This window comes from Siphateles boraxobius, unplaced genomic scaffold (assembly GCF_051911475.1).
Source record: "Siphateles boraxobius isolate OS27281-9 unplaced genomic scaffold, OSU_SipBor_1 6, whole genome shotgun sequence".
NCBI classification, from domain to species: Eukaryota; Metazoa; Chordata; class Actinopteri; order Cypriniformes; family Leuciscidae; genus Siphateles; species Siphateles boraxobius.
Genome location: NW_027509186.1, coordinates 21,900,616 through 21,922,258, shown reverse-complemented (window position 1 = coordinate 21,922,258; position 21,643 = coordinate 21,900,616). Strand labels below are relative to the sequence as shown.

The window sequence follows — 21,643 nt, the reverse complement described above, 5'->3', positions numbered from 1 at the left end:
CCAATCTGAGAAAGAGGAAACAAGTTTCACAAGTTGTCATTTGGCTCATTGCCTTTCCATTCTTCTTTTTTTTTCCACCCCATCATCCTATTATAGTTTTGTCTCATGCATAACATTTATTAGCGAAATGTCTTTGTATTTTACTAGCAACATTTTCAGGCTTTTCACAGGACCAGTGATGCTTTAGGACACAAAGCATACGTGATGCAGCCAGACACAAATGTTTGGCAGTCTAGAAGCTGCTGAGTTCAGCTTTGATAAAAGAAAAGCAATAGCCTCAGCTGGTTATAGCTGCCCTCCTCCTGTTCCCTGAGACCCTAACTCGTGAGTTCTTCTTTCAAAATCACGGGTCAGGAGCTCGGGAGACAGGTGGAGGGCTTCAGCACCTCTGACCAAAAAAAAAAAAATTCTCTCAGACAAATGAGCTTATGCGACAGTCTGTTTTCCTGCTTAATACATGCTAATCGTATCGTGTTATATATGGGCTTGTCACACTGCACTTAACCCAGGGTGAGCATTTAAATCCCAGGTTAACAACACTTTTAACCCTGGGTAAAGCGTCTCACACTTCTATTTTTGAAAACAAGTTATCATGGCTGTTAACCCCGGGTTATAGGTTTATCGGGACTTTGTGATGCTAACCCTCCAAATTGTGGTGCCAAAACATATAGTGTAAAACGATTCAAAAACGTTTCACACACTGAGTTTAGTTTCATCTTAGGGGTAACATTTATTGTATATTCTTATAGTATAAATGATATTGTTGTATATATAAAATATTATCATAGCGGTTTCCGCAGATTTTCTAATTCATTAATTTAAACTATTTTTTTTATATCTCCTGATTTCACAAATAGGAATGTTAGCCAATTGTTTCCAAATATACTGTGTGAAGTTAACTAACCATAAGTAAAGTATAAACAAGTAAATGAGTGATATGAGTGAACCCAGGATTACATTAAACAAGGGTTTAGAATGAGAAATGAAAATCCCACAGGCTATTTCGAGATCTGTATTTAAGCTCTGAACTTAAATACATAACTTAAAAGATTTCACTCACTAAAATCACCTTGAGGCACGACCGGTTTGTAAACCGGGAAATACCAAATTAGGATACACCTGGCAGCTAAGGTGTCTGGTTAGGGGGTTTTCCCATCAAAAGTTCTCAGATCAGGGCATAAATGCATTTCAATACTATAGTAAAAGTCTAATTAAATGCAACACATGTACATGTTCCTCATACGTAGTTTTGGTAAACCAAGACGTATCTTGTGGCTCTTTCACAAGCACAGCTAATGCATTAAAAGGCGTATCAAAAGGAGAATTTACTGGGAATTTAATATGTAGGTAATGCATTTGGTTTGCTTCCTGCTGGGCATATGGTTACTATTACAGTTTATTGGCAGAGACAGAGATTGTCGAGAGTGTAGGGAGGGCAAATGCTGTTTTCAATAATTTTTCGAAGAAGTTCTCTGCCAGATTAATTAAAAGCAGATTGGCTCCTTTATTATGGAATTATCGCAGAGGCAAGATGTACAATGGAAATAAAAGGTGGAAAAGGTCAGTATATTCCATTACTGTCCATTTGATGTCTGTGAACTAGGAATTATATATATATACATTTATTTATTTATCTAAGGAGTGGGAGGGATTTATTGCCGTCACTCAAATATTTTCACATCGTTAGAGTTTCCAATCAGACTCCAGGGGCCTCATGTACAAAGACTTGAGTTGAATTAATACTAAAACATTGCGTACGGACAAAGCTGTAAATGTGCGTACGCACAAAAAAAACAGATGTATGAATCTCTGCGTACGAAGGATCCCACGCATATTCTCTTTGTACATCCCAATTAACGTAAAAATGAGCGCACATGCACGAGCACAACGCCCCACCCAGTCTCCTCCCTTAATTAAATACATTTAAATATGGTAATGAGTCCACTTTGGCAAAAGAAAGGAGTAAGGAGTAAGAAATGGCTAAAGCAAGCGGCAAGAAGCGAAACTTTACAGAAAGTGAATCGGAGGTGCTACTATCGGAGGTAGAAATGAGAAAAAAATATATTTGGAACTTTGTCCTCCGGAATTTATAACAAAAGGAAAAAATATGAGTGGGAGAGTTTGGCTGATGCCGTCAATGCGGTGGGATCTGAAAGTCGCACGGTAAATGACCTTAAAAAGAATTGGTCTGATATAAAGGTGGACGTTAAATGGAGAACTGCTGCGCACCGACAAAGTGTGGGCAGAACAGGCAGTGGTAAAGGGGTCGATGAACTTACACCCCAGAGAGTTGCCTCAATTATGGGTGACACTTTACTCTCTGGAGTAGTATCTGCTGCTGTGGGAGACTCGGATTTACTACAGGACTGCCACGAAGGTAACCAATATTATCTGCACATTTATCGAATGGAAATGTTTCCGATTCACATATGCAAATTCTTCTTCAGATGACGCCTTTATAGCATTGTGTGTACAGTCGATCGCTCCGATTACATTAGGAAAACCGGCTATCGCTGCAAAATTGCGTTTTAATGTTTGGCTGGTCATCTGCATCATATGGGAACCTTATATACCTGGTAGACATGCGGATGATCCCGACCCATACCGCTGGCATTGTGCGGCTCAAAGACGACTGGCTTATTCCTGAGCGGTCTGCCAGTTCCCTTTGGAAAGAACCAGTAGCCAGGAACAAGTGTTGTCAGCACCTGCAAGGGAACGGGTATTGCGTGGCTCCTCGCTGTCTCTCTCTCTAGATTCGGACCCAACTCAGCACAGAGCTCCAAGAGGATAGCCCTTGGAAATCTGAAACGGCTGATAAGCCAGTCATCATCCTGGGCCAGAAAATCATTGTGGTCCCTAAAAACTCGTTCTCTTCGGATTCTGCCATAGCAATGTCCTCTAATAAGGCCAAAGCTGCCATTGCCATTGACTAAGGGTTGTATCAATTTGCATATGCTTTTATATGTTCTTACTTAATTGCATAATTGATAGAATATTCCCATAAGGCTTGTGTGACAGTATATGTAAATTATTTTATAAATTGCTAATTAATAGCAATGCTTCCCACAGGTGGTAGTGCGATAGACATGTAGAACAATTCGTTGTGTAATGTTTGCAACTTAACTTCATTGCATGTAAGAGTCGCCAACGGACAAAAACGATGAGAAATGTACGTACGCCAGACATGAAATTGGCGTGGAGGAACGCACATTCTCACGTTAATTTCACTGTTAGTACATCCGACCGTGAGCGTGAAAGCTGGCGTAAGCAAAGATTTTGTGCGTACGCAATATTGATACATGAGGCCCCAGGTCTGAGGATAATTGCTTTGCTTCAAAATGTCATTGCTGTGTTTATGACAGCTGTTAGCGAGTCTTCAAACATTTATGGATTAATAGCATAATTCTGCCGACAGTTCTAATGCCATTCGCTATGCGTGTCTGCTTCATATTAAATTCATAATAATAATAATTCACTATTCCATTTTAAAAATTCTGTTTACCATTTGCATTAACCTACATTTATTGTGGATGTGTAATTATAAAGCCACTGACTGAGTAAGACTTTGCTAATGTAATACTAATATATATATACATAGTCATATAAGTCATATATTTGATTAAAACACTCAGATTGACTCTTTCCCCCTTTTTGTCAATAGTCATTCTGACTCTCAAGAATGAGTTGAATGAGTAAAAGAGAAAGGCATCTAAAATGCAACCTCAACAAAACTGATTGTCCTCTGACGCTAACCATCCAATTATGCACTGCATGGCTTTTATATATTTATTAAACTTCACTCCAAGCTGTGGCAGTTTTCCAGCTAATAGGTGGTTGCCAGAGCCCCCAGCAACAGTAGCGAGATAGTCATCCACGATGAATACAAAACAGTCAGGCATGGCACAGTAAGCCTGAAGCCACTAGACTCAGTCAAATGCGCATGCCGACTGAAAGAAAAACAGCCACGGTGCGTCTGTCTGTAATCTGGCCACCGGGAATCGGGATATCAGAAAGAGCACCTAGTTGTGTATCTGAGTTTCCATTCAGAGTTACAGTGAGGGTTTTAAAGCAGAAACATCTAACTTGATGGTTTACAGCTCGCTAGATATCAGTTATGAGATTATATATTGTATGAGCAGAGGTTCTCAACTTTCCTGCAGAGTTTAGCTCCAACCTAGATCAAACTCACCTGCTTAGTAATCCTGAAGACCTTGATTAGCTTTTTCATACATTTGATTAGGGTTGGAGTTGAAACGTGAATCTTGAGGGCCAGAGTTGAGAAATCCTGATATAGAGTTTAGTGGGCACATTTCAATGTAGGCCTACTGAGAAAATTGCTAATCAAATTGTGGAAGAAACAGGCATGATACTTGTTGGGTCTTTTTCTTGGGAAATCGCCATCGGATCTATTCTAGGGCTGTCAAAATGCTTTAAAAACTAAATTAGATTTTTTTTTTTTTTACTTAAATATGACTAATGTTCAAATTATATTTGAATTTAACTTTTTTTAAAGTGAGTACTGAATCTCCTGATCAAAACTTCCAAAGAAAATGCAGAAACCAGCGATATCATATGTAATCATCAAGCGGCAACCTCCCGGTCTCTCTCTTGAAACCAACAAGGATGTGAATTAAACTGAATTCATCGACTGGCCGCTTGAGGCTGGCTGCAAAAGTGAGTCAAATCTGTATCTCCCCCATGTTAATATACCCAACTTTACAGCAGAAAAAAATGTTTACAGCCTGGTGCAAAACGGGTTTTGGTCTATATAGCTAATTTTGCCCTTCATGACAACTGCGAGGGGGGTGAATATTTTTATAACTCATCCGTTTAAATTATATTAAGCCTAAAATCACTTGAGTGACAGGTGGATTGCCGCTGCTATCACTAACCGTTTGTCTGTTTCTCTGTTAGCGTCACGTCACCTCAGCTGATTCCAGCTGCTGAACTTGCCATCTCTACCGTGTTCATTCTTTTTTCGGGATTATTTAAAAAAATGTAATACACGCCTTATACCTTCGCCCACACCGTTGGATTCTGTCGTTGTCGAGTATCGAAAGAACAACCAGCGCTGTTTTTCAGTTGTTTTCCTCTGTGAGCATGCACTCATGGATGTCTGACAATTTCGTTGCTTTTTGAATTTCAGATTTAAAAACGTCTATATAGAGAGGCTACACTCGTTCTGCAGTCTTACGGAACAGATAGACTATAATATGCTTATTTAACTTTTTAGTGTTAAATAAAGAGTACCGTCAGATGAAATCCAGCAGGTGTCAATGCTTTCTCTCCGTCCCTTAAATGAGCGCGGATTTCTAGTGCATTTACTTGAACTTCTTAGGTAATATCTATCAGAATTTAAAATGGACTGAATAAAGCTCTCTACGAACTTGACGTGCGATGCCGCGCTGACTGACTTTATAAGTTACTGCATGATAATACTTTTTTATCTAGCAGAATAATAGTCTCACGTTTAGTTATGTCTTTTAACTATTATAGTATTTCGAAGGGAAAAAACATGAACTTTAGGCCTACTTCTTCAAGTCAGCTGTCACTTTAGCGCGAGGCCAGTAGCACATTAGCTCCTTAGCCTGAGCAAACTCGATCACGTCGAGCTAAGCGGGCGTAGTTTCAGCATCCAGGCACCTTAATGCCAAATATGAAAAGACAATGCAGAAAAGCAGAGCGCATGTGCAAATTTTGGAAGAAACCGTACAGCACCTAAAAACATCAACCTGCGCCCTTGACGCACTTCCCACATCTTTTTTCAAAAATGTGTTACACAGCTTAGAAGCAGATCTCCTGGAAGTGGTAAATGCCTCACTTCTCTCTGGGAGTTTTCCGACCTCCCTGAAAACTGCTGTTGTCAAGCCCCTCCTTAAAAAGAGCAATCTGGATAAGACCATATTAAACAACTATAGACCGATCTCAAATCTTCCTTTCATAGGCAAGATCATTGAAAAAGTTGTCTTCAATCAGCTGAACAAATTCTTAAGCTCGAATGGATACTTTGACAATTTTCAATCTGGTTTCCGACCGCACCACAGTACAGAGACCGCGCTCATAAAGATAATAAATGATATTTGCTTAAATACTGATACAGGCAAATTATCAGTGCTGGTACTACTCGACCTCAGTGCTGCATTTGACACTGTCGATCACAAAATACTTCTTGACAGGCTGGAAAACTGGGTCGGGCTTTCTGGGACAGTCCTAAAATGGTTCAGGTCATACTTAGCAGGCAGAGGTTATTATGTGAGTATAGGAGACCATAAGTCTGAGTGGACATCCATGACATGCGGAGTCCCTCAAGGCTCAATTCTTGCGCCACTCTTATTCAACCTGTACATGCTGCCAATGAGCCAAATAATGAGAAGGAACCAAATCGCTTACCATAGCTATGCAGACGACACACAGCTCTACTTATCCCTATCGCCTAACGATTACAGCCCCATTGACTCCCTTTGCCAATGCATTGATGAAGTAAACAATTGGATGTGCCAAAACTTTCTTCAGTTAAACAAAGACAAAACTGAAGGCATTGCGTTTGGAAACAAAGATGAAGTTCTCAAGGTGAACGCACACCTTCAGTCTAGGGGTCAAACAACTAAAAATCAAGTCAGGAATCTGGGTGTGTCTCTAGAGTCAGACCTTAGTTTCAGTAGTCACGTCAAAGCAATAACTAAATCAGCATACTATCACCTGAAAAATATTGCAAGAATTAGATGCTTTGTTTCCAGTCAAGACTTAGAAAAACTTGTGCATGCTTTCATCACCAGTAGGGTGGATTATTGTAATGGACTTCTCACTGGCCTTCCCAAAAAGACCATAAGACAGTTGCAGCTCATACAGAACGCTGCTGCTAGGATTCTGAGCAGAACCAGAAAATATGAACACATCACACCAGTCCTCAGGTCTTTACACTGGCTGCCAGTTACATTTAGGATTGATTTTAAAGTATTATTACTGGTATATAAATCATTCAATGGCCTAGGACCTCAATACATTGCAGATATGCTCACTGAATATAAACCCAACAGATCACTCAGATCATTAGGATCAAATCGGCTAGAAATACCAAGGGTTCACTCTAAGCATGGCGAGTCTGCTTTTAGCTACTATGCCAGCCGCAGCTGGAACCAGCTTCCAGAAGAGATTAGATGTGCTCCTACAGTAGTCACATTCAAATCCAGACTCAAAACACATCTGTTTAGCTGTGCATTTACTGAATGAGCACTGTGCCACTGTTCGTCCAACTGTTTGCACTGTATTTTATTTTATGTTTTAATTACTCTGATTTCATGTGATTATTTCTGTATTTTATCTTTTATTCTAAACTGTTTTAATTATTCTGATTTCTTTTGATTATTTTAATTTCTTCTATGTAAAGCACTTTGAATTACCATTGTGTATGAAATGTGCTATATAAATAAACTTGCCTTGCCTTGCCTTAACTCCACCCAAAACCCGCCTTTTTGACCATTTTCGTTTATCTGGGAGTGATGCATGGTGACGCACTGCCAAGATGGCGACGGCCGACTCCGCCCACTTTAGGCTTCAGAAACGCTCTTCAGAAACCCACGGGTGACGTCATGAATGAACAGACGTCCATATTTTTTTACAGTCTATGGTATGCATATGTAAAATAACGCGATCATCAACATTAACCATGTAAATCAATACTGCCTCAGGTTACTGAATGAAATGTAAACCCAGGACGAGCTATAGGACTGTGAAAGCAGTATGGGTGTTGATGGACTCCATCTACTCCATCTGTGTTTTGATCATCTTTCTGAATCCGATCTGGATGTAGTCTTTGACAAAAACTTGATTTTCTCAGTTTTTTGTTCAAAATGTTGTTGTTGTTTTTACCCACATTCAAGTGTTGATAAAAGGGAAATGTCTGTTCATTCTTTTGATAGATTGCATGTTCAGATATTCATACAACAAAATATTCTGGGGACCATGAAATTTTTGTGAAAATGGTGAAAAAACGTTGGTGGTGGCTGGACACTTAAAAAAAATGCTGGTGGGGAAAGAGTTAAAGGCATAATTTCAGTTAGGTGACAAACTGACGCCACACGAGAGCGCAATGAGCAAAATATTAATGCACTGCATTTAAATGTTTATTCAAAGCAATGAAATGGCACGACTGTCTGTACAAAAAAAACGTTTAAACTAATGTTAATAAAATCAAATATAATTTCATAAATTGCAACAAAAAAATTGCAACAATTATGAACAAAACAGCATCATGTATTTATACAAAGCGTCGAACAGACTATTTTTTGCGTTTAAAAATACGAGATCCAGTGGAATGGAAAAACTCCCACAAAGTCAAGAGACACGTTTTTTAAAAGTTGAATTTCTTTTAACTTTAAATGGCTTTCTAAACATGCAGCTTCCTTGTACGAGATGCGAGTGCAACGGTCAAAGATGTATACGTCGTCTAGCACTTCTTTAAAGAGATCCAATGGAAAAGCAGCACTCTGTGTGAGCGTCTTGGTTTCGGTTTTGAGCTTATCTATTTCTCAGTGGTTTGAATGGTTTTGCTTGAATTGTTTGTATGGTTTGAATCATTGTTGCATCTCGTGCACCATTGATAAGGCTGTCTTACACAACTAAAATTCAAAAACACCGTTTTAGCATTCGAATGTGGATTTTTATTTTAGATTCGACTAATATTCACAATTCAACTTTTAATTTGAATCTATTTCTAATCAATTCAAAATTACAGTGAATAAAATATCTTGATTGTAGACTTTTAAAGTGATTTATCAACCAGAGTACTAATAGTGTGAGACATGAATGTGGGTAATTGCCACAGTGCAGAGCTGGCACAATGTGCATTAAATATGTAGTCCCATGGAAATCAAGGAAGGCCTCAAAGTGACTGAGTTTCTTGACAGATATTGTAAGATGCTTGAGGGCGAAGCTATGGTCTCCATTTAATAAATGAGAGTCAAATAAGGACACAACCGCTGCTTTGGCCACAGATGTCTTGCTTTTTTCTAGTTGACTTTTTCCTTCTCTCCTTTTCTATCACAAGCGCATATTTGCGAGCACACACTTGGGTGATAATCAGAGTTGGCTGATGTCTGGGTTTTTCAGACACTGCGGCAGGCATCCAGACAGTCACCTGAAAACTCACTCCATCTTTGAGTGTGCTGCCGCCATTGCTTTCACCCTCCATTTCAATCTTATGAATACGCTGCATACAGATTACAACATTTTCATTTAATTTTCACATTTCAATTTCTTGAAAATGAGAGGCTGTTGAGAGGCAAATCAATGTTTTATGATCTTTTTAAACCTAATTTCAACCATGCACTGTCAGACAGCCATTAGTGCCAGTGAGATTCACTTTAGTGTTGTCATGTGGTGGATATAGGCTGTCACTGATGCAAATTATATTCTGGCTCCAAATCTGCCATTGTCCCTCTTCAACTCAGTTTTATCTCCTTGGCGCCCTCTACTGCATTGCTTTGTAGGTGTTGCCATGACAACCCAATCCCTGTGCATCCATATTTCAGTTTGCAAGCGACAACAAGGTGCACTGTCGCATTATTTGTATCGGCACCACCAAGGTCACTTTCTCTCAGCAGTCTGTCTACCAAAGGAGAACCCTCATGTCGGCCAGCCCACCATGAGCTATTGAGCAGACACGATGTGCACGGACACTATTTGAATATATGATATCATATGATTAAGATGATCTGCACTTTCTCAGCCACCAGGTCACATTTTGCTGACATGTTTTCTTTAAACTGGCTAAATAATCTTTTAGTGGAGGAAAACCTCACTGTGTAACTCATATACCAATTTTTAACTGTACGATAATTGTAGGGGTAATTTTCATGGAATGTTTAGCATAATTTGTGTGCCTCATATGGAAATGTATCCGTTATTTATGGCCGATATGTGGGTTTACCGCAGATGAGTCGAGCGCCAAACTAAAACCAACTCATAAGATGGTAAATGTGTGGTTTCGGCTCAAACTGAAATACCGCAGAGTGAGGACCATTTCAAATGATGTATATGTGCGATTGTTGCTGAAATTGTGCCGTGTGTTTCATTTGCAGGCAGTCAGCAGTGTTTAAGCGAAGCTCATCTCCACACAGATGAGCTGAGAGGTCGATGAGTTCCTGGGCTGCCACAGAGACTGCCAAGTACAACCAGACACACTCTATTAGATGCATTATAAAACTGTTGAAACTCTCTCTATCTTTTTCTCTTACTCTGCTTCTCTCTCTCTCAGTGTTGCAATAACCAACTCTTATTACTGTCAAAATGCTTTTGTCCAGGCTTTGTTCAATAAAGAATTATAAAAGGTGAACAACTTTGTTCTTTTGCTTGTTTTTTTCAAAAGAAATATACTGCAACTTTTCCACACAAGACTGTTCATTTTTCCTGTTCACTTAGTAAATATTGTGGAAAATAATAAATAACATTTGAGAAATAAATATGATTTAATATAAGTATTATAAGGCATTATAAATACATAATGTTGTAACATTTTTCTATTCATTATTTTTATTGAAATTCAGTATTATATTGGCCTGCTCTTTAGATATCAGCCTCAGCCATAAACAAAATCTTATCCTTTGACCACTAGAATCCAAAGACCAGAAAAGACTGAGTTCCGCTTGGCTTTTTCCCAGCTAAAATCATTGATCTCTCTTCCACAGCCCCCTCTCTCCACCAGTGAGCCGAGGCAGCGAATGAGCGCTGCATTCTAATAGGATGAATCCGGTCACTGCTGTAGGGGGTACGGTGTGCCATGATAGTCCAACCAGAGAGCCAGACGCAGACAAAAGCCCCATGCTTTCCCCAAGTTACCTGCCACAGACACTACCTGCTACACAACCTGACCTTCTCTCTACAATACCGCCTCTATTGTTTGCTTGTCAAGGGCAACGAAAAGAATAGCTCCTTTTCCCCGTAAGAGCTTTTTCCACAAGCCACACTTTGAGCGTTAGTGCTTTATTGAGACATCCACTGAAAATGAACGAGACAGATTAAAACCAAGCAGCGCTTCTTTTGGTTCGGACTTGAGCAGACTGGTTTAGCAGCAGCCACAGGTCTCCAGTGTGTTTTATCATATTATCATGAGTCTCGAATGTCAATTCATTAGTCGGTTTTATTCGTCCGCTCTGGCTGCATGCGTCAGATTTGCGTCAGGCACAAACCCGACTGTGAGATTTAAGCTTACACGGAAGGATGTGAGGCGGCCAAGTCAAACATTCTTTGAAGTCATGCATTTTGCAGAGATATTAAGCAATCTAAAACACAAAATACAGCTATTTTACCCTGCAAACAGCAGATATTATAGAGAAGTCACAGATAAATCTCACACGATTCATCTAATCAAATGTCCGGCCGAAAAGGCTACACTGATATCGTTGCTTAACTAATAATATGTTTTATTTTAAAGTCATCTTTCAAAAAACTGAACTCATACTTAAATGTGAAATGTACCAGCTACAGTGTATTGGATGAAGTTATGAATGTTTTGAAGTTGGTAGGGCTGGAGAGATGCCTACCTTTCTCCCTTCACAGGCCTCTGTCTAATTATAAATTCCACTGAGAGATCTCCATTCAAATGGCCTGATCCCTACATGCACACATTCATATTTCTATCCAAACTGTAAGCCAGCCCAGAAAGACCCAACTGAGAAAAACTGACCTACCAAAAAAAAAAGAGAGAAAAAAAGGAAAAGATTATTTTTACTATAAACAGAACAGAATAAAAATCAGTAATCATATATTTTTTAAAAACCACAGAAGTGAAAATCAACCTAATGTTCAGAGAACATGAGCACTTTTGATTGCTGAACCACTAAGTTGCCAAAACCACAACAGCAGAGGTCCAAATCCCCTTAACGCGTCCACAAAGAGAACTCGGCTTTGTAGGAGCAAAGCAAACATTGTGCTCCTCCTACCTTCATCTAAAAGCGCTGACATGGTATTTTGTGTCACTGACTGTTTTACACAAAAGGCACTGCGTTTATCCCCCTTGTACATCACAAGAAATGTTAGTTAGACTCGTACTGAATCAGGAATGTGTCAGAAAATAGAAATTAAGTACAGAAATGATAGATGTCACTTCATTAATCTTTTCTATGTAATAAAATGTTTCATATCACTCACCCACACACAAATCTAAGGGATGTATTGCTGACAACGGCTCTCTATAAATAACAACTAAAATGGTGCCATTTTAGGGGTTTATGCTTTACTCTTTCTCAAATGGATGGACTGAAGTTGCTACACAGAGAATCAACATTGTGATGAAAACAGATGGGTGAAGAAAGTTAAACCAGACCGAGGGCTAGACCAAAAGCTAATTATGTTGCCCATGTATCATATTTATTGTTAATAGTGAAATAGTTAAATAACAACCAGTAAATTGATGAATCTGGGTTGATTTCTCCCATTGCAAGGTAATCAGAAATTAAACTTCACACTGCCAGTGCAATAACAAATTAAGATAAATCAGATTTTCCCTTCAGTAGCCTATGAAATGCACAAATGAAGTGAAATGCATGCAATTCTAGTGAAATCTCCTGTAACTAAAACAGGAGCTGGTGTAAAGATAAAGCCTGCCATCTAGTGGTGCAAAGCATGGATTGCCTGTATTTCCTTAGTTCACCCAAAAATAAAAATTGTGTCATTACTTACTCACCCTCAAGTTGTTCCAAACCTCTATGAATTTCTTTCATCTGTTGAACACAAAGGAAGATCTTTTAAAGAATGTTGGTAACCAGACAGTTGACGGCACTCATTGACTTCCATAGTAGGAAAAAAAAATTCTATGGAAGTCAATGGGTGCCATTAACTATCTGGTTACCAACATTCTTCAAACTATCTTCTTTTGTGTTCGGCAAAAGAAAGAAACTCATACAGGTTTGGACTGATTTTGGATATGCCTATTATACACAGTCTTGGAAAACATCCAACATTGATATTTTACAGCCTTAAAAGCTTTGTTGCTCTACAAACTGATTGACAACATTTTGAACAGGTACAATTTACCTGTGGCCTATTTCCATTTAATTTCCATTTGTGTTATGGAGGTGCCATTAGATTGAGTATTAATTTTCCCCTCTCTTTTGATTTTGTTCAAATGTTCTCTTTGAACATTTGGATTTAAGGATTAATATGCACAATATATTTATCTATAAGGTAAGGGTTTCTGTTCTCAGACATATAGTGGTTAAGGTGAAAGAAATTAAGTTAGTTAAGATGTGGGTTTAAATCCCACCTTTCGCAGGTGGACAGTGAAATTAACATATTTAAATTTCAGCATCTTTGCTTGCAGGGAGACTTTTATAATTGAGGTCAAAACTGTTCTGTAAGCTCTCACATATGTACATGCAGTAGATGGTAGGATGGTAGGCATTTCCCAGTTCACAAGTGTGTGATGGAGTCTTTTTGAGAAAAACAAAAACAAAAAAACTACTTTAAAGCTCACTGAATGTTGTTTTAGAAAGGGCAAACCAACGATGCTGTAGGCCAAAAAGAATGACTGATGCTTCGCAGTGATGCTGGCCTTCCATAAAGCCCTTCATAAAAGCCCCTCCTTTCAAGCTATAAGGCTGACACTTTCATATTCTTGCCACATATACCTTCTATAAAACATATCCACAGTCACAGAGCTGGGTTGCTCTTGCAGCTGTGTGTAGACACCCAAATGAACATGCACATTTACAAGCATTTAGTGTATCGACATTTTCCAGCTTTAGGTCTTCATAAAAGCCTTTCATTTACAATGATATTGTAGTAATACTAGATTCTTCCTAAATCTATAAGTGAATATGCTTCATTTTATTTTTTGTACAAAAATAGTCTATTTGAAAGAAACCAACTTCTCTAGTCTTTAATATCAAACATGTTTGATATTATCGCAAGTCTTTAGTCTGAGACTAAAAACTGTGAACCCAAGTCTTTAGATGTGAGCTGATAATCTTATAAAGTCTTTTCTAAATCTTTTCAAAGTCTTTAGGTGTACAGAAAGCATTAGTGCTAATTAATTATTATAAAAAAGGAGAGGAGCTATTTATTGCTCTTGACCACCCCTTTAGCCCCTGCTGGTAGAGTATGTAACTACACTATTATGAAATTCAAAGACGGTTAGACGCAAGTACACCTGACTGCAGCCTGCAGATCGGGGCGGGGCTGCACCTGGTTAGTGGCACAGTTATGAGGTCGACGCCACGGTAAACAGGAAATGTGTTTGAAAACAATGCAGTCTTTAAAACTCATGCGCTATATCGCGCTGATAGCGCATACATCGTATATGCGTTAAGTGGTACAGTAATGACGTCGATGCGTCTTCAAAACGCATGCGCAAATTTGAAATACTTTCATAAAATGATAAAGTATTTAAAAAACTCTAAAGTAATAATGAAAGAAGCAAAAAGGAGCAGAGCCCATATCCATAGTTTTAACTATGCCTATCTAAGGTAGACTTATAAGGAATTACAGAGTATATATTGTGTAATATCTGTGTAGTATTTTAAAAGTTTTTCACATTCTATTGCACTTCACTGTGTAAATTACAAAATTACTGTAAACATTAAAGGCACCTTATATATTTCTTATTTTAATCATTCCTCTGTAATAGTTCTTGTTTATTTTTTTGTGCATTATATAGGTTATTATAAAACATTTATGCCAATAAAGTAGTTTGAAGTTAAACCAACTACATAAAGTACATTGTCAATCTCTTTATCCCATAGTATGCATGCCAACTCCAAAAACCAAACTCATACCAGTGATAACTTTTATTTCGAAACAAGAATAATTGTGTAGAGATATGCACACATACAGATAATCACGTACACACACACACATACAGTCAATCTACTCAGCCTGAAATTGCCCTCCATCATTGAAAAAACAATCAACCAAGCAATAGCCCTCAACCTCCTTGTCAGAAAAAAAATCCACACAGGAGTCCTCTTCACTCACTCACTCACTCACTCACACTCACACTCGTCTTCTGCTATCACACACACGCAGGACTCCTCTTCTGCCATCACACACACGCAGGACTCCTCTTCTGCCATCACCACACAGACCCAGGTGGGCAGTCCCGAGGTTTTCCCGCAGCCTGCTGGATCCAGGCCGTTTCCAGATCTGACGAAGGACTTTCGCCTGGACCCGATGACAATGCAGTGCTGAAGTGCCAACTAGCCTCTCCCTTTGGAGGATCCCTATACCACTCTACAGATAAAGCGTTGTGGAATTTTTCGGTTCGCGTACCTACCCAAAGTGATAAGATAAAATAAAAAATCTGCATCAAAATTTATAGACAAGTAGTTTGTTTAGGCATGGTTTGTAAGGAATTACCTGCGCACATATATTCAAACGCACATAACTATAGAATCAATTCTTAATGCGCATGTGAACGCCATCAGCGTCTATCACAGGTTCACGTTTAAAGTCTGTTTAGAGAGAACTGTGTCGTCTTAGCGGCCCCTAATTTAATAACAAATGATCATTTAGACGGAAGTGACTCAATCAAAACTAACTTTAGCTGGAAAAAACATTTTTCAAGAGCCACTATAAAACCAAACCAATCTCTGTTACCTTAAATTATATCTTTATCTCTGTAAAGCTGCTTTGAAACAATCCACATTGTTAAAAGCGCTATATAAATGAGGATGACTTGACTTGACTTGACAGTCCTTGTGTATTTCAGTGCAGTGCAAGCACAGAGTCATCGAGTACGGCACCCGGAACTCTTGCCTATATTCTCTGGAAAATGCACTCCAGTTCACAACACCTAATTTAGATAAAATACAGAACAAACAATATTGAATCATTTTGAATAACGGCATTAACATAGTACAGAGTCATACAAGGAATTTCTTTTTTATACATTTTAAACATATAGGAAAATGTTAAACAAGATATACCTGAGTGTTATTTGCTTTGTCTGTAAAATACCTAAGAGACTCACTTTGTTTATGAACAACATAAACTAGTTAAAAAAAGTTTGTCAAGACAAACTTTAATTTGGCTTGAGAAAGCCTATCCTAAAAGTTTGAAATAGTTTTAAAAGCTTGAAGTTTGAAGGTTTTCAGTTTGAATATCAAAAAGAGCCTTTGAGTTATAAAGTAAACAACAACAAAAAATAGGTGAGAGAGATGGAGGACTAGAGTAAGAGTTAGAGAATAATTAACACAGCAAAACAAAAATGGTAACACTTTACAATAAGGTTCATTAGTTAACATTAGTTAACTACCTTAGTTAACATGAACTAAGAATGAACAATACTTTTACAGCATTTATTAATCTTAGTTAAAATTAACTTCAACATTTACTAATACATTATTAAAATCAAAGGTTGTATTTGTTAACATTAGTTAATGCACTGTGAACTAACATGAACAAACAATGAACAGCTGTATTTTTATTAACTAACATTAACAAAGATTGACTAAGAATTGTAACAAATGTATTCCTCATCGTTAGTTCATATTAGTTAATGCATTAAAAAATGTTAACTAATGAACCTTATTGTAAAGTGTTACCACAAAAATAATATAAATTAAAATAGCAAAAGTGGCACCCAGGGAATATAAATGGGGATGACAATGCCAAGGATCTGCAAAGAGAAGGAAGTATAGAGCATCAGAATTAGCATGAAATGTTTTATTATTTTATTACTCTAGTGCAGGGGTGTCCAAAGTCACTCCTGGAGGGCCACTGTCCTGCAGAGTTTAGCTCCAGCTTGACTCCACACACCTGCCTGGAAGCTTCTAGTATGTCTAGTAAGACCTTGATTGGCTGGTTCAAGTGTGTTTAACAGGGGTTGGGGCTAAACTCTACAGGACAGTGGCACTCCAGCAGAAGGATTGGACAGTGCATATACTGTATAGCAGCAGCATAAGTATAAGTAACAGTATGCAATATATAAAACAAGCCCTACTTTCCAAGGAGTTTTGTTGACTTTGTATTACTATTGAATGTAGTTTCATGTTCAATTAAATAAATGTATACTTATTAATAACAATAATATCAAAATAGTTTACATTTAATAAATTTATTCATAGAAAAAAAAGTCCTACAATATGACTTTGTATATTGTTACTATTAACTCTAAAATCCTATTTTCCTGGTTCAGTTTTGCCACTGTATTTCTTTGTAAGGGCCTTGTTTTAACACTATATCCTAATCTAAACACACACACACACACACACACACACACACACACACACACACACACACACACCTACAATGCTTTTGGGAAACGCTGCCCTAGTTATTTGTGCGATATGGTGAGTAAAGTGACACAATCTTATTTTTACATCACTTCATTTTGTCATCACACTAAACGCCACTTCAGAATTAAAAATTGTAAATAAAATTAGAGAAAAGAAGAGTAGCTTGCCCGTACTCACCATGCAGAGATGAACAGCCGAAATGAAAACATGCTAGAATCGACGTCATGAGTTCACGTCAGTAACCAATGAGAAGAGATGTTGGCGGGTAGAGACATAAGGCTTGTTTGAGATGCTCCTTGCCTCGCCTTAAATGTAGTCGAGAGTAGGCGGCTGCAGTGAGAGGAGGAGTGAAAAAAGCGCAGGCAAGCCGGACAGTTCTCGCTTCTCGCAGTGGATCTGATACCTGCGAGATCAATGATGGATATCGCGGGATTCACGCTCGTGCACAGTGTTGCTAATAAACTGGATGTAATTTAAGTTCTGTTGCTTTTATATGAAAATAAATATAATGAACAAGACACCCAAAGTAGGCCTACTTGTTATTTAATTCCATTCCAAATAAGTGTTTATCAATCATTTTTTCTTTAATACAGACATAGGCTATGCGTTATATATATATATATATATATATATATATATATATATATATATATATATATATATATATATATATATATATATATATATGAAGAGTTCAGATGCAAAAGCCTCTAAGTGCCATCTGAAATTTTCTTCTACAATGATCATTTTTATCAAGCTCGTATATTTAAGTTCAGTAATTTCACTTAAATGACAATTAACAGGTAATTTTAATTGACATTTAATTGAAATTAATGAACTAAAATATACGAGCTTGATAAAAATCATCATTCTAAAATAAATTTTCAGATGGCACTTAGAGGCTTTTGCATCTGAACTCTTCATATATATAATAAAATGACATTGCATAACCCATAGAGATCGCACTGTCCGAGAGTTTGGGAATATTCACACATAACATACATATGTATATACGCATAAAACATGATATCCGAGTTTTAAAATCAAACATTTTAAAAGAAAACGATACATCACGGTTGTTTAAACCAATCAACATTAAGCTGTGTCGTCAGCAAGTCGTTTCCCATCATGCTTTAGATCAGCCCAGTCGGTGGAGAGCAACTGCGCGCGACTGCAGAATCCGACACGTGCGCCTTGCGCTCGCGAGAGCTTTTTGACACACGTCAGCATGACATCAGAGCAAGGCGGACCGCACTCGGACACATTTCTAACCGGCATGCATTACGCGCTGATCACCGGTGATCGGTTCTGCGCAGATTTTGCTCATCTCAAACAAGCCTATAGACATCAGGCTTGTTCGACTTGAACCGGCGCTGCGCAGACCGATCGGTTGATGACATCAAAGTACCGCGAGAGCGATTCAAAAGCATAAGGAGCCGTCTGCTCTCTAATCGCTCTCGCGGTACTTTGATGTCATCAACCGATCGGTCTGTGCAGCGCCGGTTCAAGTCGAACAAGCCTTTCATCTATGGGTAGAGACGTGCCCCAGGTGCGGCCCCACCTCGATCGACGTCATCACTTTGCCACTAACCAATGAGAAGCATTGTGGTGCAGCCCCGTCCCAGGTGCACCCCCGCCCAAATCTGCAGGCTGCAGCCAGGTGCTTCTCGTTAGACGGCCATTCAAAGTAGTAATGTTTTCTGGCCAATTAGCCTAATTTTTTTCCCAAGGAAAAAATTCAAAAATACAATATGATTGTACTGTGTCAAATTGTAAAATACAGTGTGTATTTTTATTTTATTTTTAATCAGTGTTCCATTTAAATGTTCCAAAAAATGTTTGAGCCGAATTAGCAAAGATGGCAGCCTTAAAGGGATAGTTCACCCAAAACACATGAGGATGGGGTAACACTTGGCGATGTATGTATGACGTAGGGGTAGCGTAAGCTTTGACGCCTCTCGCGGTTCAAACAAACAGGGCTGGGCCACCACGTTCCTCATTATGTTGTATGTCAAATTCAATGGTTACTCTTTTGGCTCTTTTAGTCGATAAGGTTTTAAATATGGTTATTTTTCTTACACGAACACATCGCTTCGCTTCAGAAGGCCTTCTGGGTGAGTAAATCATTGGCTAATTTTAATTTTTGGGTTTAATTTTTCCCTTTTTGAGCCAACCAAACAGCTGCAGTGATAAATGGAAATGGAAAAACACAGCTAGATTTCTACAGGTAGCCTATTTTTAATAGACTTAAAGGCACGGTACAGATGGTTTGTTTCAGAGACTTCTTCTGTTATGCTGGTTGAAAGTCTCTTTACATCCTGATAGCAATTACTAAGTTAAGTGGTCTAAATGTATTTATTTGTGTAAGGCGTATGACCATAACATGTTCATCCAATCATTGCATTCGGTCCAAATGCAATGATAGCCTACAATGTCCTACCTGCCTGTCAACATATGAAGACTTCAGATGCAAAAGCCTCTTAGTCCGTATAACATTTTTCTTTAATATTAATATTTTTATCAGATAACCTGCTGCAAGTATGCAACATTAAACATTTTAGAACTAGTGAACCCAACTGTTACAGGCATAATATAAGAAACATCTGTTTCACTTCAAGATACAATATACATTTGTTCAAAGCATGCTGCAAAATATTATAAAAAAAATAAAAAAAACTGAACTAAATCTAGACAATTGAAAAATGAAATGCAAACATGCCAAGGTTTTAGACTGGTCTTGCAATAACATCTCTATAGCTTCAGCGTTTTGTGAGATTTTGAACTGAAAATAAAATGTAAAAACACACACTGGTTTACACTCTGCCTCTTTCTGCAACTTTTTCGTAGCCTGGCATACCAGACCCACATCAAGATGTTAGGTCTGGGAACTCTCAATTGGCATGCCGAAATCTTTTTTCAAAGAAAAGTTTAACTTCAAATCCTCCAGAGTCGCGGCCAAAGCCGAATCGAATGACCGCTGTTCGCCAGCAGCAGCAGCCATTCTTTGTTTTCAAGTAGCAGTGAACCGTCGCAACTCTGTCGTCATTATGTTAAGCCCGCCCACCGACTCTATACACGATCTGAGGGTTGTTCCATAAACCAAGATTAGAGTATAAGCCAGGCTTATTTCGGTTAGTCAGGCTTATTTTTGGTAGATTCGGTTTCATAAATCAAACTTAAAAAAGTTCAAACTTAGTTACCCCGGCAACTTATGCTGGCAAATTAACCTGAGGCCTGTACCATGAGGGTAGTTGAACAAACTCAGGGTTACAGGATTAGTTTAGAGTTGACAAAACCAAACCAATCCAACCAGGCTTTGTTGGTACCATGATGCTGATCATCAACTTTCTCTGTCAACCCAGGCTTTGATCCTGAGTTTAGGAGTTTAAGTGTGACATCAGTAGTGAACAGCCAATCACATGTTGAGAAAGAGTGAAACTGAGATTAATTTCTCGCGAGAGAAGCAGCGCAATTCACTTATTAAATAGAATTATTAAAATAATAAGAATGTAAACAAATTTACACAGCAAGAAGTAAACAGCTGTCTATGGAAGAGGACAACTAAAAGAAAAAGTCTCGCTACTGTATATCAGTGCAAGTAAAAGTTGTGAAGTTATTTTATACAGCTGATAAAGGTATAGAGAATTGAACATTTAAGCTCACATGTAGTCATTTTATAGCCTCATATATTGATGCTAAAGCGTATATATATTACCTTTACATATTTATTCATTTAAACTGCGTTTAAATGTTTAAATGTGTTTTTTTTTTTAAATGGTAGTTGCTACTTGCATTTTTCTGTAGCTGTTGAATTTCCAGCTCCAACTTCCTCATCTTCAGTTTTTTATACTGGATGTCGATATCAATCGCTTCCATTTGTATAAGGACGTAGCGTTTATACACTCCTTTTATGTTTTCTGGGTTCTGTAGCAACATAGATTTAAGTTATTTCATTGAATACTCTTGTCACATTGTTTTCATTTCTTAATACTCACTTTGTCACATGTGGTCCCAGACTGAGAGGGCTCTAGAACAGTGTCAGCATCCTGAAATCAGATTATGATCATTTTATCACACAAGTACACTTTTTAATATTCAATACAGTATATCATGGAACCTGTGAGTACCTCAGGCCTCCTTGAACATACAGACACAGTCTCCTTATCCTCCTCAACTGATGGGCCTTCTCCCTGTGACCACTGATTAACTCAGTTAAACTCATTAGCTTACATGACTGATTTAAAAGGTCTCATACTCACAGGCAACATGATGTCTGGTGGATCCATAAAGCATACAGAATCTTGATAGAAAAAAATATATATTTTTGTACCAAAATGCACCATTACAGTAGCACAAGTACCTCTACATGACATTACTGCTATGATGTAGGCTTACAATGCCTAAGGAAGGAG

At 38.1% G+C, this 21,643-nt stretch overlaps 2 long non-coding RNA genes across 2 annotated transcripts; both read right to left on the bottom strand.

Moving 5' to 3' along the window:
• Positions 1-15,681: 15,681 nt before the first annotated feature.
• On the bottom strand, positions 15,682-17,487 carry LOC143715635 (uncharacterized). Its single transcript, XR_013195844.1, has 3 exons — positions 17,409-17,487; positions 16,577-16,612; positions 15,682-15,787 (listed from the first exon to the last, which is right to left on the bottom strand). It is a non-coding gene; the product is annotated as an uncharacterized LOC143715635 (long non-coding RNA).
• A 3,641-nt stretch (positions 17,488-21,128) lies between these two features.
• Positions 21,129-21,432, bottom strand: LOC143715688 (uncharacterized). Its single transcript, XR_013195868.1, has 3 exons — positions 21,359-21,432; positions 21,227-21,277; positions 21,129-21,155 (listed from the first exon to the last, which is right to left on the bottom strand). It is a non-coding gene; the product is annotated as an uncharacterized LOC143715688 (long non-coding RNA).
• Between the last annotated feature and the right edge of the window lie 211 nt (positions 21,433-21,643).